Source organism: Corylus avellana, chromosome ca6 (genome assembly GCF_901000735.1).
Source record: "Corylus avellana chromosome ca6, CavTom2PMs-1.0".
Lineage (NCBI taxonomy): Eukaryota > Viridiplantae > Streptophyta > Magnoliopsida > Fagales > Betulaceae > Corylus > Corylus avellana.
The window spans coordinates 12,988,719-13,002,617 of NC_081546.1; positions in this window are offsets into that span (position 1 = coordinate 12,988,719).

Here is a 13,899-nt window from a genome sequence, read left to right on the forward strand (position 1 = left end):
TAAAGATGTCAGTAAGTCAAAGCTAGAAAGTAGTAAGAAGTAGGGAGAGAAGCGGAAAAAGAGTACTCCCAACACCATACCACAAGGACTAATCATGTAGTATGGAAGAAGAAGAGTATTTTCTTTAGGTTGTCGTATTGGAAGGATAATTTACTGCGGCATAACCTTGATGTGATGCACATAGAGAAAAATATTATGGACAACATTCTTAGTACAATACTCAACATAAAAGGGAAAACAAAAGACAACTATGATGCTTGCAAAGACTTGCAAGAGATGGGTTTGAGACGTATACCTCATCCATTTACGAAGAATGAAAAAATCTATATGCCCCCCCCATCTTGCCACACGATGTCCAATGAAGATAAAACCAGTTTTTTGAAAATGCTTCGAGATGTGAGGGTGCCCGATGATTATGCCTCGAATATTTTTAGATGTGTATGACTTAAAGAACGTATGATAACGGGTTTGAGGAGTCATGACAATCACATACTAATGCAACAGCTTCTGCCTATTGCTTTAGGTGGATCACTACTGGTCAGACCTTTGGTTGAGATGGGTACATTCTTTCGGCATATGTTCAACTACGTTGACACTAGATGATTTGAAGTCTGTATCACTTTTTTTAAGATGGAACATGTATTCCCCCCAAGTTTTTTCACTAGCATGGTTCATATTGTCGTGCATCTTGTTTGTGAATACCGACTGGGTGTACTAGTACAGTATAGGTGGATGTATCCGGGAGAGAGGTAAATTTTGATCATCAAATTTATTATTATTTTTTTTTGCCCACCACTAAAAGACAATGAATAACTGCAATTGATTGATTGATTTCAATATACAGGAGCCTAGGGGAGTTCAAATCTAATGTGCGCAATAAAGCGGCTCCTGAGGGATGCATTACGGAGGGCTACATAGCAACTGAGTTGGTGACATTCTGCTCGATGTATTTGGATAACGCACTGACGTTTCATAATAGGGCCCAAAGAAACCCTAATGGTTGTAAGGGGGCAGGGATACGAGTCATCCTCAACCGTATCACACTGGCACATATTCATCGATATATATTGTTTAACTCCGACGAGTTCCTACCACTACAGACGTGAGTCATGTCACTAACACATACCTTGCTATTTCTTGTACAACCTTAATTTGTAATACACTATAATGAATCTAATTTCTAATTGTATGATGCACATAGAAACGCTTAGAGGGCGAATGATGGACAATCAGTTGGAAAGCCAACATTTCAAATAATTTGTCGATTGGTATCATGACTACGTAAGACTAATGTCTTCTTACCTATTAAATGACGAGTATATCTGTTTCGCATTCAAATTTCCTCACCAATTTTACTTCTCGTCCTCCATTGTACGTAATATACTCGCAAGTCAATGAATTGGATGATTGACGCAAAAAGGAAATGGGTGAGAAACTGGTAATGCACTATAGAGGGCAAAAGGAAATAGCAATAAAGTATAATAGATATGTGGTTAATGGGAAGTTGTTTTGCACTCTTGCAGTTGATATCGGAAAGGACTCAAAACAGGGACATGTGTGTGCCGACCACTAATGACGAAACGTATTACGGGAAGTTAACCCAAATAATTAAGGTTGAGTACTACGATAAGACTAAGTATGTTACGTTCAAGTGTGATTGGGCGGACAACACGAGGGACAGGGGGTACAAGGTTGACGAGTATGACATAACACTTGCTAATTTCAAAAACCTTATCCACACCGGAGAGAGGACTACGGATGAGCCATTTGTGCTAACTTCACACTTTGACCAAGTATTTTACGTTGAAGATGAAAGGAATCCAGATTGGGCATGCACTGTAAGGACTAAACCTAGAAACATGTACGATGTTGGTCAAGGTCAAGGGCCTGACGATTCTAATGTCAACTACCATGAGATTAAGCCCCTCCTCTTGAGTAGCAATCATGATCATGTTAATTCACCTAATGATGTCGATTATGTCTGACCCAATTTAGCACCAAGCAAAGCGTATGTCATTTCATGAAATTGGAGTACACCCTTATCTTTGAATTTTTTTTTTTTAAAAAAAAAGATATATCTACATTAATTTGTAATTGTTTTTTATGATAACCATGAAATTTATATGTACAATGAGTAAATGATATATAATTAATTGAGTAACTAGTATATGTTTAAAATTTTAAATGTGTGATTAGTTTATATATGCTTGTACATATTTACTTATTTTAAATACTAATTTGGTCCGTAATGTATTTTGCAGGGAGATATGAGTTACAGGGGGAAGAGAAAAGCACAGAGGCAACCCACAGTGCGGTTGACATCGGGCGCCCATGCGTCGGGCTCATCCCCCCGAGCTAATAAGCAACCAAAAGGGTATCGACCAATACTTCCACATCATTTGGAAGGGCAGACCCATGCAGGGTAGGACTTTGGCTTTGGTGGTGACGTTCATGGAGATTCTCAGCATACTCCTTGAGCCGGGCACATCCACACCTTTCACACTCGACTTCACGACGTTGAGCGATTTAGGGATCGTTTCACATGGCCATTTTGATCGGCCCCTGTACACCACTAGACCACAAGTGGATGATAGTGATGAGCCACAGCTCCCCGATAGCAATGTGGGTGATGAGGATGGTGTCGTCAGGACACGCATCCCGATGATGCTGCTACACACCCGTTGGCGCTCGACGAGGTTCGGACGATAAGTAAGTATATAAAAATTGTAATATATTTTTTATTTTATTATGTAGTTAGTTTTAATTTGTAACTAACTTGTTTGAATCATTAATGTATTAGGTATAAATGAATATGGCACCACCTGCTATCATATTTTCAATGTCAAGGCATGGAACAAGTAGTGGAGATTCCCGATGGGCAAAGGATCGTATGTGAGTATAATCCTGTATGGCAGCCTGTGGAACAAAGCGCTTCAAAATTTAGACGGATGACCGGATAGTTTGTTAGGAGCAGCAATTATGTACAGATTAGCGACGAGTAGAAGAATGTATCGGAGCGTAGGAAGGAGGATATATGGGATGCCTTGATGGTATGTTTGATTTAAATATTATTGTATTTATGATAGTTATGTGTATGTGATTTTGTCAAATATATGCCTTATTGTTAATATAAATATTTTAATTTATGCGAAAGCACTTCTATGTCCCGCTTGAGTATGATATCGTGGCGATAAAACGGGACGCGTTTCAAGATATGAGAAACAAGCTTAAGACTGGAAGTATGAATTTAAGCATAGTCTTCGCATTCCCCGGTGACAGTGAAGGCTAGGGTAAGGGAAGTTATGTTATCCACGTACAACAGCACGAACATGGATATATTATTGGAGAAATTGTGTAGTGAAGAGAATCAAGTAAGTCATATATTTTATTGGGTTTTGTTTAGTTTTATTAAAATGAATGTGTTAGGCTAAAATATTAACAATGTTAATTGTGTAGGAATATGCTGTGTATATGAAGCGAATGCGGTCCAAGAACCAAACGCCTCACTGCACCAGGTCGAAGAACTTTGCCAGGGCAACACATGAAGAAATATATGTGTTATTTAACACACACACACACACACACACACACACACACACACACATATATATATATATATATATATCGTCATTTAATTTATGCTGAGTTGATAAATTATGTACATTTTAATACTTATTTGAAGATTATGTTTATATTTTATTTGTTTATGCAGGTCATGAATACGGGGACTCCGCGTACACGAGCGCAGTCTTACATCAATACACACGTGAATAAGGATGGCAGATATCCAAATGACTTGATCAGGGAGAGATGTGTATGCTACTAATAACCGATATGTCTTGATTAATATATATTTCTTTTTATTTCAATTTAATATTTATGATTGATTCTTTTAATTATTTATCATGTTGCAAATTTAATGTGTACCCTACAGGAGAGGATGAAGAAGCTACTACCCACTGACCCTGCTGCTACAAGATCTATAACTGAAAGCACCGTACGGTGGGCACCCGACGATACATACTCACAGGGAATCGACAATAAGCCTGAGTACGCTGGTCAAGTTCGTTAGGTTGGTCCAAATATTCTACCTGTGCACGACAGCATACACTCCTATTAAAAACCAATCGCACCATGGTCACAAAATCAAGGGAGCTCGGGGGTCTCACAAATGATAGAAGTTACACTTCAAGCTGAAAGGGAGAAGCACAAGGCGAGAGATAGATCCGTTGTTAGGGGCACAACGTGAGCAGGCAGCTATGCAGCAAGCAAAAAGGGAGAAGCACAGGGCGAAGATAGATGCGCTGTTAGATGCACAACGACAGCAATTTGCTACGCAGCTATCCGAGAAAAATGCTAGTATTAATTTGATGTATGATGCCCGTTTTCGCCAGCTTGAGTTCATGATGCAATCGAGGTGGGTCCGCATCCGAGATGACTCGAGTTAAGGATGTGCCAGACAAAGAGTCCCTAGCCCGTTTGGTGGTGAGATCGTCGGTAGGGAGTGGATCAGGTAATGCAATTTTTATTTTTTTTTGGGTTTTCTTTAATATATGTCCTATACATACGAATTGGTATATATATATATATATATATATATATTGCAATTCTTGTTGCAATTTTTTTTTTCTTCGTTGGTTTGGTGATACATTTGATTGCTTTTAGTATTGTTTTTGCGTTTAATGTTGTTTAATATGTTATTTTCCTATGGACTTTGTATGAGATACATATTGCATTGATGATGTTTGTTATTATTTCTAGTTAGTGCATTTTTTGTTGTATTATAGTAATGTCATTTTGGTTAGTATATATGTTAAAGTTGTTATGGTGCCATTTTTTGTATTTGGCTTAAGATCCTGATAAGAATGGTAGGTATTGGTTGCTGATTGTTTGTTTTATCATTTTCAGGTAATGCGGAGAGGTCGTACAATAAGGAAGCTATTGACCTGGAATGAGCTTTGTCTATCAATTTGTAGTCGTTAAACTTGTAAATATTTTGTTCTTATTTTGTTGATGTTTACCGTTACATGGAATTATGTCTAGATTCGGGGTAACAGATATAGTTTGGTTATTTGTGATTTTTGTACAAATTGCATGTTTGTGATACTTGATGGAACTTGCATGTTTGTGGTTAATGTGGAGGTTCATTTCATAAATAGTAAGTATCTTTTATGGATGATTAATGAAAAATTCATTTAGGGTTTAATGTTGTACTTCTCTCCATCAAGTATATTTTTTATGAAAAACCCTAGCAGAGCTTAAGGATTGTTACCTTACAGTGAGGGGAAGTACTCCCCCTCCTCTCTTTTCCATGATCCCCTCCACGCTTTCCATTTTCCTTCCCCCCCTCTCTTCCCCGATCTGTGTTTCTTTTTTTTTGTGTTTGTTTTTGGATTTCGTTTTCTTTTCCCTGTTGTTGTTCTTTGTTTGCTTGTTTATTTTTTCTTGCTAGGTGTTTGTTTGGGCACACTTTGTGGGTGCCGCTCATGGGGGATTCACTCAAACTTCCCCCCAATTTTTTTGTGTGCGCCGCCGATCTCCTCCACACCAGCTTTGCCGTTTACTGTCTTCTGCTCGGTCTTTTCATGCGTCCCCACCGCGATGTGCTTCCAACGCCATATACGCATCGGTTTCCGGCAAGCACGCGATCGGCTTTTCTTCCGGCTGCTATCATCCGCCTAGTGTGCTCCTATTTTTAAATTTTTAGTTGTATTGCTTTGATTTTCCCTGTATTTTTCTTGTTTTTCTTGCTGCTTGTAATAAGGCCATGTCCTCTTTCTTGATCTCTTCGCTTGTTATTTTGGTCCAGACCCCTGAGGTTGTGGATGTGAACGATATCCTGGCTTTCAGGTTCAGGAGGATGTGTGTTGGCATGGGGTCCTTTTGATCCCAGGTTCGAGGAATAAGAGCTACCTATGCATTAGTTTGTGTCTGCCTAGCGCAGATCTGTTATTCCAACTGAAGATTAGTTATAGGTTAGCGGATGTTTGGCGTCTTTGATGTGTAATCTTTTAGTTACGACTTTGATCTTTTAGCTTCGGTTAGGATCTTTCAGAACGTTATGTTCTGTGATTGTAAGAGTTTTAATGCTCTTGATTCCTCTATTAATGAGATAAGAATGATTTTCCTTAAAAAAAAAAAAGTATATTTTTTATGAATGATTAACGTCGTTTCATGAATATATAGTTCGTTAAATGTGTATTAGGTAAACTCCGAAATTCTATAATAAAAAATAAATTCAAAATTAGCCTTTTAAAAAATGAAACAAAAAAATTATGGTGAGTAAATTTACAAACTTCTAACTAAAAGAAGAAACTTTTAACTAAAGGAAAAAAAAAAAGAAAAAAAAAGCCTGATGACTTAATCGATTGACGTGGTAAAAGTGCCATGTTAGTAAATTTACTGACATGGTAAAAGTACCACGTCAGTAAATTTTTTTGACGTGGCAAACAATGCCACGTCAGTAAATTTTCTGACGTGGCAACAGTGCCACGTCAGTAAATTTACTGACGTGGTACTTTTACCAGGTTAGCAAATTTATTGACGTAATAAAGAATGCTACGTCAATAAATTTATTGACATGGTACTGTTTGGCACGTCAATAAATTATACTGACGTGGCAAACAGTAGCACGTTAGTAAATTTTGGCATGCTAAACAATGACAGGTTAGTAAAAAAAATTTACTAACCCCGACGTTTTTAACCTTCAATACACGTCAAAAAGGCCACGTCAGAAACGGTAGTCAAGAAAAAATAGTTATTTTGTAGTGTATGTTTACCCCTCACTATGCAAAGGGCCAAGGGGGATGATATGGAAGTAAGTTCTTCTGGTAGACTCCTAAGGATGTCAGGAAAATGTTGACATTTTTTGCAAACCTACACCAATGTGTGTGCATCCTTCATCATGGATGGCCAATAGTATCCGGCTCTGAGCACTTTGCGGGCTAAGGACTGCCAACCCGAGTGGTTTCGGCAGATTTTCTCATGGATTTCCCTTAAAACATACGATGACTTCACTATTAAAACATTCTAATTGTTAGAGTAGTTGTCACTCCAAGTAGCCTTCGATCCTAAGTCAGATATCAACTAGAGTATAGTAATGAATAATCACACAAATAATCAGCCCAAGGTATAAGAAATGGAGATGTATAACCTTGTCCATGAACTCTAACCTCTGGGTATTTATAATTGGGGCTAAGGTTAGAGAGGGTCGCACCATGAGGAGAGTGATTATGAGGGAAAGATCTTTCCTAGTTTCCTTCATGAGTATGGCGTGTATTCCTTAATTTCCGAACTCCTTGATTTTTCCTTCTAGGGGTGAGATGTTTTGCGATGTTTGGAGAAGATCTTGCATTGGGTTGGTTGCGTTTGATAGATATCTATTTGAAGAGCCAGTTGGGTAGAAACAATATTTGCTCCGTACTCTGTGGGTTTGCCTTAGTTAGGAGTGATACGACGCTTGCTCCTCACTCTGTGGGCCTGGGTCCAGTTGGAGGTTGGTTCGTCTTTGTGGGCTTTTTCCTGCGGGCCTAATATTGCTCGTTGGGCCTGTCTCTGTAGGCCTTTCCAAGGACCCACTTCACAAATCAAATAATAGAACTAATACGAAAAAAATAAAAAAAAAACAAACAAACAAATAAACCAAGCCCATAGACATCTTTATTGAAGCCCAATATAAGGAATAAGCGCATAATGTGTGATGTCTAGGCCTGGGTATCGGTCAAAACGGTCTGGTTAAGGACCTTATCGGTTATTAACCGATAATTTTCGGTTAAACGGTTTATTAACCGATACCGAACCAATAAGAATTTTAACCGATAATTTCGGTTAAAACGGTACACGGTTAAACGGTCCGGTTAAACCGGTTATCCGATTTAACCGATAGCTTTATATTGATTTATTTTGTTGGGCCAAAAACCAAAAATGAGTTTTTTTGACTTTTGAGAGCCCAAATACTTTTTGTTGGGCTAAAATAATTTATTAAAAATGAGTTGTTTTAGGGACCAAATACTTTTTGTTGGGACCCAAATATTTGTTTTTGGGGCTAAAAATTGAAGCTTTTTTATATTGATCCACTTCAACTTTTTTTTTTTAAAAAAAAAATATATTATAAAATACATTTTTCCAAAGCAAATGGACTAATTAACATAATGAATGCTAATTATACTAGCAAAACTAGTTAATGAAAAATGTTTTTACCAAAGGCAAAGAAATCTCATCAAATGCCATCACTTAAAAAAAAACATCAAACCTACCCAAACTCAAATTAAAATAAAATTCATTAATGAATAATAAACAAAGTATTAACTAATTAAAGTCACTTAGCAAAAGGAAAATAAGTCATGGGCAACACCATTACACAAATTCGGAAACCTGTGTCACTTGTGGGAATTTGGAAACCTCTCTAAAAGACTAAACGGCGCCGTTTTGGGACTAGGACTTAAAAAAAAAAAAAAAAAAAAATTCCGGTTTCTTATCGGTTAACCGGTTAACCGATAAGAACCGCTTAACCGGACCGGACCGGACCGGACCGAATTCCGGTATACTTTTTTTAACCGATAAGGATATCGGCATATCGGCTACGGTTTATATCGGTTCGGTCGAAGCCGGTAGACGGCCGGTTAAACGGTAACGGTTAATTTGCCCACCCCTAGACTGATGTCAATTCCGAATAACTATTCATAACGATTAGTCGAACTTTGTGAAAATTAATTTGCTTATATAAAATGAAACATGGTTGCACGCTCAAGCTAGTAAAATAAGATTTGGCCTTTGCCATCAATCACCTTTGTTGAAGCATTTTTTGGATCTAACAGTCTCCGTTTGGTGTGATCTTCACGTTCTTCGAGGTGTCTCTAATCAACGACCTTCGGGCTTCTACAAAATAATAAGAGCGTCAAAGGGGTCTACGGGGAAAGCCCCGTAGACCCTCCGATGCTTAAGTTAGCAGTCGTATATAGGGTCAAAATGTAGCAGAGCTAGCAATGTATTGAGAAATAATGACCGATCCCCCTTTACCTCTGTCTTGAGTTCTCTTTTATAAGGTTTTATCTCTGTAACTGCTTCCTTGATCTTCTCCCTTCAGATGATTGAAGAATCATTTGAAATAGTGGGGAGATAATGTGAGGTAGTTGAGATAACGTAGGACCTTATGAGATAATGTAGGGTTGTTGAGAGATAGTGGGACCCATAGTGGATTTTATCCCCAACAGTTACCCCCCGATTCCCATGGCTGACTTGTCCAGTTGGTCGGGCATCGGGAATCTTATGCGTATTTGCGACCGACGCCCTGGAGCTCCCGAAGCTGGCCCTTCTGTTTTGTAATTATATACTTGGAATAATAGGACTTTTTGGGTTGATCAAACTGCTAGTCATTTCATTTGCTTGCAAAGATATTATTTATGCATCAATCCTAGCAATCTCGACAGTAATTTATGAATTACCTGTGATTGCTCAGTAGAGTGCTTTTGGCTAAGTACTAGGCCTTAGGAAATGTTTAACCTTTTTCGAACACACCTTCTTTGCAGGATTTACGTTCTTGATAGGTTATTTGTTTAACCTTTTTCGAACACTCCTTCTTTGAAGGATTTACGTTCTTTACAGGTTAGTTATTTAACCTTTTTCGAACACACCTTCTTTGAAGGATTTACGTTCTTGACAGGTTAAACTTAGAAAGGTGCCTTGGTTATGTTTCCCGAGTTTGATCTCCGGAAAGTTTTTTGGCAGTGTCTCCTTTAGACTCGGGAAAACTTCGGATGTACTTCCCTTTTGACTTGGGAAAACTTCGGTTGTTTTTCTCAAAAGAGAATGAGTTATAGTCTCTTCGATTGTGTTCCTTGCAAACGTCCTCGGAAAAGTGCCTCGAGTATCTCACCGAGTTGTTCTCGGGGAATGTCTCTCGGCTATGTTCCACCGAGGAGCCTCTTTTGATTGAAGTGTCGAGCCGCTCACTCCTGTTATGTTGCCATGGTTTCTTGGGGCTAGTCCCGCTTCTCCTACAGCATGTCAAGGAATAGCTTGAGGCTTTCATTATTGCACTTGAGCCGAAACGCTTCTTGATCCAACCCTGGTTGGGATGACTGCCTCATTTGCGCTCACCAAGCCGTTTCTTCAAATTTCAGAGATGATCTTCAAACTAGATACTCCCCATTCTTGGATATGTGACTCTCGGGATCCTTTTGTTTGGATTCCTATAAAATCTCGGGATCACGTGAACTTTCGGCAAGATCCGGCGATAGTGAGCGAGGGTGAGGCGATCATGGACTTAGCAAGGAGCGGTGAAGCTCAACGAAGCTTGGCCTTGGCGAAGCAATGCTCGGCCGTATGAGGCGGAGTGATGCTCGGCCGTATGAGGCGGAGTGATGCTCGGTCGTATGAAACTATATGCTCTTTGATCATGTTCTTGTAAGCCACCAAAAGCAAGTTCCGCTTCTTGGAAATGAGCTTCCTTTGTCCACCATGATACCCCATAAATTGTGAAATGGGTTTTCATAAGCTCAATATTTAGAGCAATTAGGAAGCCCAGTTTCTTTGCATCTTGGGATGGAACTCCATGGTGTGCTCGGGGCTCAAGGCTTTAGTAGGCACAGCGTCTTGTCGGCAGCCATTTAATGGCAGCTCAGGAACAAACTCCTCATACATGAAACTTTTCCTGCATGTATTTGGTTATAAGATGCATATAGTATAAAAATAGAATATGTACCCCCCATTCTATGTGGCAGGAGTGGCATCAGTGAAGAGACACTTAAATTGAGTAATAAGTTCAGTGGATAGGAGTTGCCCTAGCCGATACTTCCTGGCTGACATTTGCTCATCTTTGTGCCTAGCCACTTTTGGCATGCCTTCACGCAAGCTTTTATAACAAGCCTTGGAAGAATGAGCGTTAGCTTGGGGCTGAGCTGTTAGTATGTCTACCGAAATGGACAACTTCTTCTTGCCATTCTTTGCTTTGAACCCACATGGGTTTGTGCAAGAAGGGTTTAACCATTAAACCATTGTTTTGTTTTGGGGTCTACACAAAACGACAAACACTAACCATACGAGTCCTTTTAGACTGCATTATAAATTAGTGATGGAACATAAAACTTTATCATCTACTGAGATGAAGGTTAGTATAGAGATTCCACAATTATCATGAAACACTTTTAATAGCTAGTGTTAATGAATCAGATCTTGCAAATAAAAGAGGATGCAAGGGAAAGCTACCACTTATCTCAGATGTTGTTTACTGGTATCTATCAAATGTGTTTCTTTACTTCTCGGTGATCCGAGAAGTCACCGAGTGTGGATAGCCGTCGGTGCCAAAGAGGGGTCGACGCCGGTGGCTTTGAGGAGGGCTTGTTCATGGGAGCCTGAGAGTATATATGCTTCTCTGAAAGGAGTTACTCGGTTGAGTTTGTTTCAGAAGGTTGGGTGCCATACTCTGTTGGGCTTGAGTAGAGGCACCGAATCTGCTTTATACTGCTCAGATTTCAGGTTTGTGTCATCGCGGGATGGAATGAAGTGCTTTTGTACTATAAGCCACATTGTGCACTTTTTCCTCTCTATTATTCACTGCACAAAATTGAAAGAAGAATATAGAGCATGTTGCACTAAAATCGAGTAACATCATGCCTTCTTACGGTGTATGAAACACAGTTGACTATTATCAAGCCCAAGCAACCATAATCCAAGGAAATCAGAACTAAGGGTGTAGAATGCTATTAAAGCTAAAATATGACAAAGTTGTTCTCACAAAAGGACATATTAGATACCCAATGATTTTTGAATTGCCATTGGCTTTCACCAAGACCAAAATTTAGAATTATTCTAATCAGGCATGTATTTATTTTAATGCATTAAAACACATCTTCAATAGAGACATTCTTGTATTATTGTCTTTTCATCAAGAGCCACAAGCATATGTATTTATAATTGTAAATTGTGCTTTGATTCTGGTAAATGACAAAAGCATTTAACAATTATAAATATACGTATACTTATTTATGGCAATTGATGTAAAAAGAAATATTGTTTTTGGTTTTAAATGCAGAAGGAATCTTCTTTTTACGAATCCCGTAGTCATCAACCTGATGAGGTCAATGAGCTTTTGCTTTTAAACAAAGCTTGCAAAAAGGCAAATTAGGCATAAAGAGATATGCTTCTTCTTTTTTTTTTTTTTTTTTTTTCTTTTTTCTTACACGTGAAACCTATGCAAGAAGTGAACATGCTTTTTCACAGTTGGCTAAAAAATCACATACAACTAAATAAAATAAGTTCACAGAGACTTATCTAGCAGGGCGAGGCTTCCTTGGGAGGCGGAGTGATGCTCGGGCCTCGGGAAGTGGAGTGATCCTCAAAATATTTCTCCTCAGGAAATTTGCTCCTTAGATTTTTTGCTTCTCGGATTTTTGACTCGGAAATTTCTCCTCGAAAATTCATCCTAGGACTCTCGGAATTTTTCTTCAAAAAATTTCTGAGTTTGTCTAGGAATTTCTATCTGAGTTTTTTCTGCACAAAAAGGAGAAAGACACCAAGCAATATAATAACGAATTGAGCATTAATAAACCTAGAAAATTATTTTCATTTTGGTTCCTTGAAGCTAAGGACTTGGTGCTCTCAAAGTAGTTGACTCTTGGGATTTTTTCCTCTGAATTGTGACTCTCGGGATTCTTCCTCGGAATTTTTCCCTTAAGAGTTCTCTTGAGATCCTTGGAATTTTTCCCTTAAGAGTCGTCTCTTGAGATTTTTCCTCGGAATTTTTCCCTGAGTTATGACTCTCGGGATTCTTCCTCAGAATTTTGCAGGATGACCCATCCTCGGGAATTTGACTTTTTAGACTCTCGGAATTTTTCTTTGGAAAATTTCTCGGAGTTTGTCTCGGAGTTTAATTCTCGGACTCTCGGATTTTTTCTGCACAAAATTAGAACAAGTGCATGCATCCAAGCAAAATATAATTGATAATTATAAATCCGAGAAGAAGGGTTGGTGAACCTGAGTTTAGGTTGGCGACCCGAGGTTGTTTTGCCGAAGGTCAGACTTGGCAAGACTTGGTGTCCGGCGAACCTGAAGTGGTGATTGGCACAGACTGAGCGGTTGGCCACTGTGAAATGTCTGAGCTTGCTAGGCTCGCTGCCCGAGTTTTAGGACTCGCATGCTGGAGATCGTGACCCCCCGTAATAACATTGCAAGCCCATTTGCTTGAGCCTGTAAATTTAATTCAGGACCGTTTCACCACTCATCTCAAGGTGAGTCGGCAGCCATTCGCGTGGAACGGCAAGCTTGAGAGGAGTCAGTCAGGTGCATCATGTCATGCAATAATGCTGATTCTATCTTACTCTCATTAACTTAGCTTGGCAGTATCTTTCAAGCAGACGATGGTATTGCTGGCGAGCCTCTGGAGATTGAACCATGGACATCACCAGTGAGACAGCTTCATCAGAAGCCACATCCACTTTTTCTTTGCGACATAAGAATGTCATCATCTTCAGACCGTCCGAGGCAGGCTTTGCAGTCTCGACAAAGCTTAGAAGCTTTGTGACTCGACACACCTGGTAACTCAGCGGACTCGGGCCTCGGGTCTCGGCTCTCAGTAGGCTCAGGTCTTGGCTCTTTGCAGACTCGGACCTCGGGTCTCGGCTCTCAGTAGACTAGGGCCTCGGGTCTTGGCTAACTCAGTAGACGGGCCTCGGCTCTCAGCGGACTCGGGTCTCGGCTCTTTGCTGACTTGAGCCTCGGGTCTCAGCTGACTTAGTACACTGGTCTCGGCTCTCTTCGGCCTCGGGCCTCAAGTCTCGGCTGGTGAGACTCAGCTCTCGGCTCTCTTCAGCCTCAGGCCTCGGCTGGTGAGACTCAGGTCTCGGTTTTCTTCAGCCTCAAGCCTCGGGTCTCAGCTGGTGAGACTCAGCTCTCGGCTCTCTT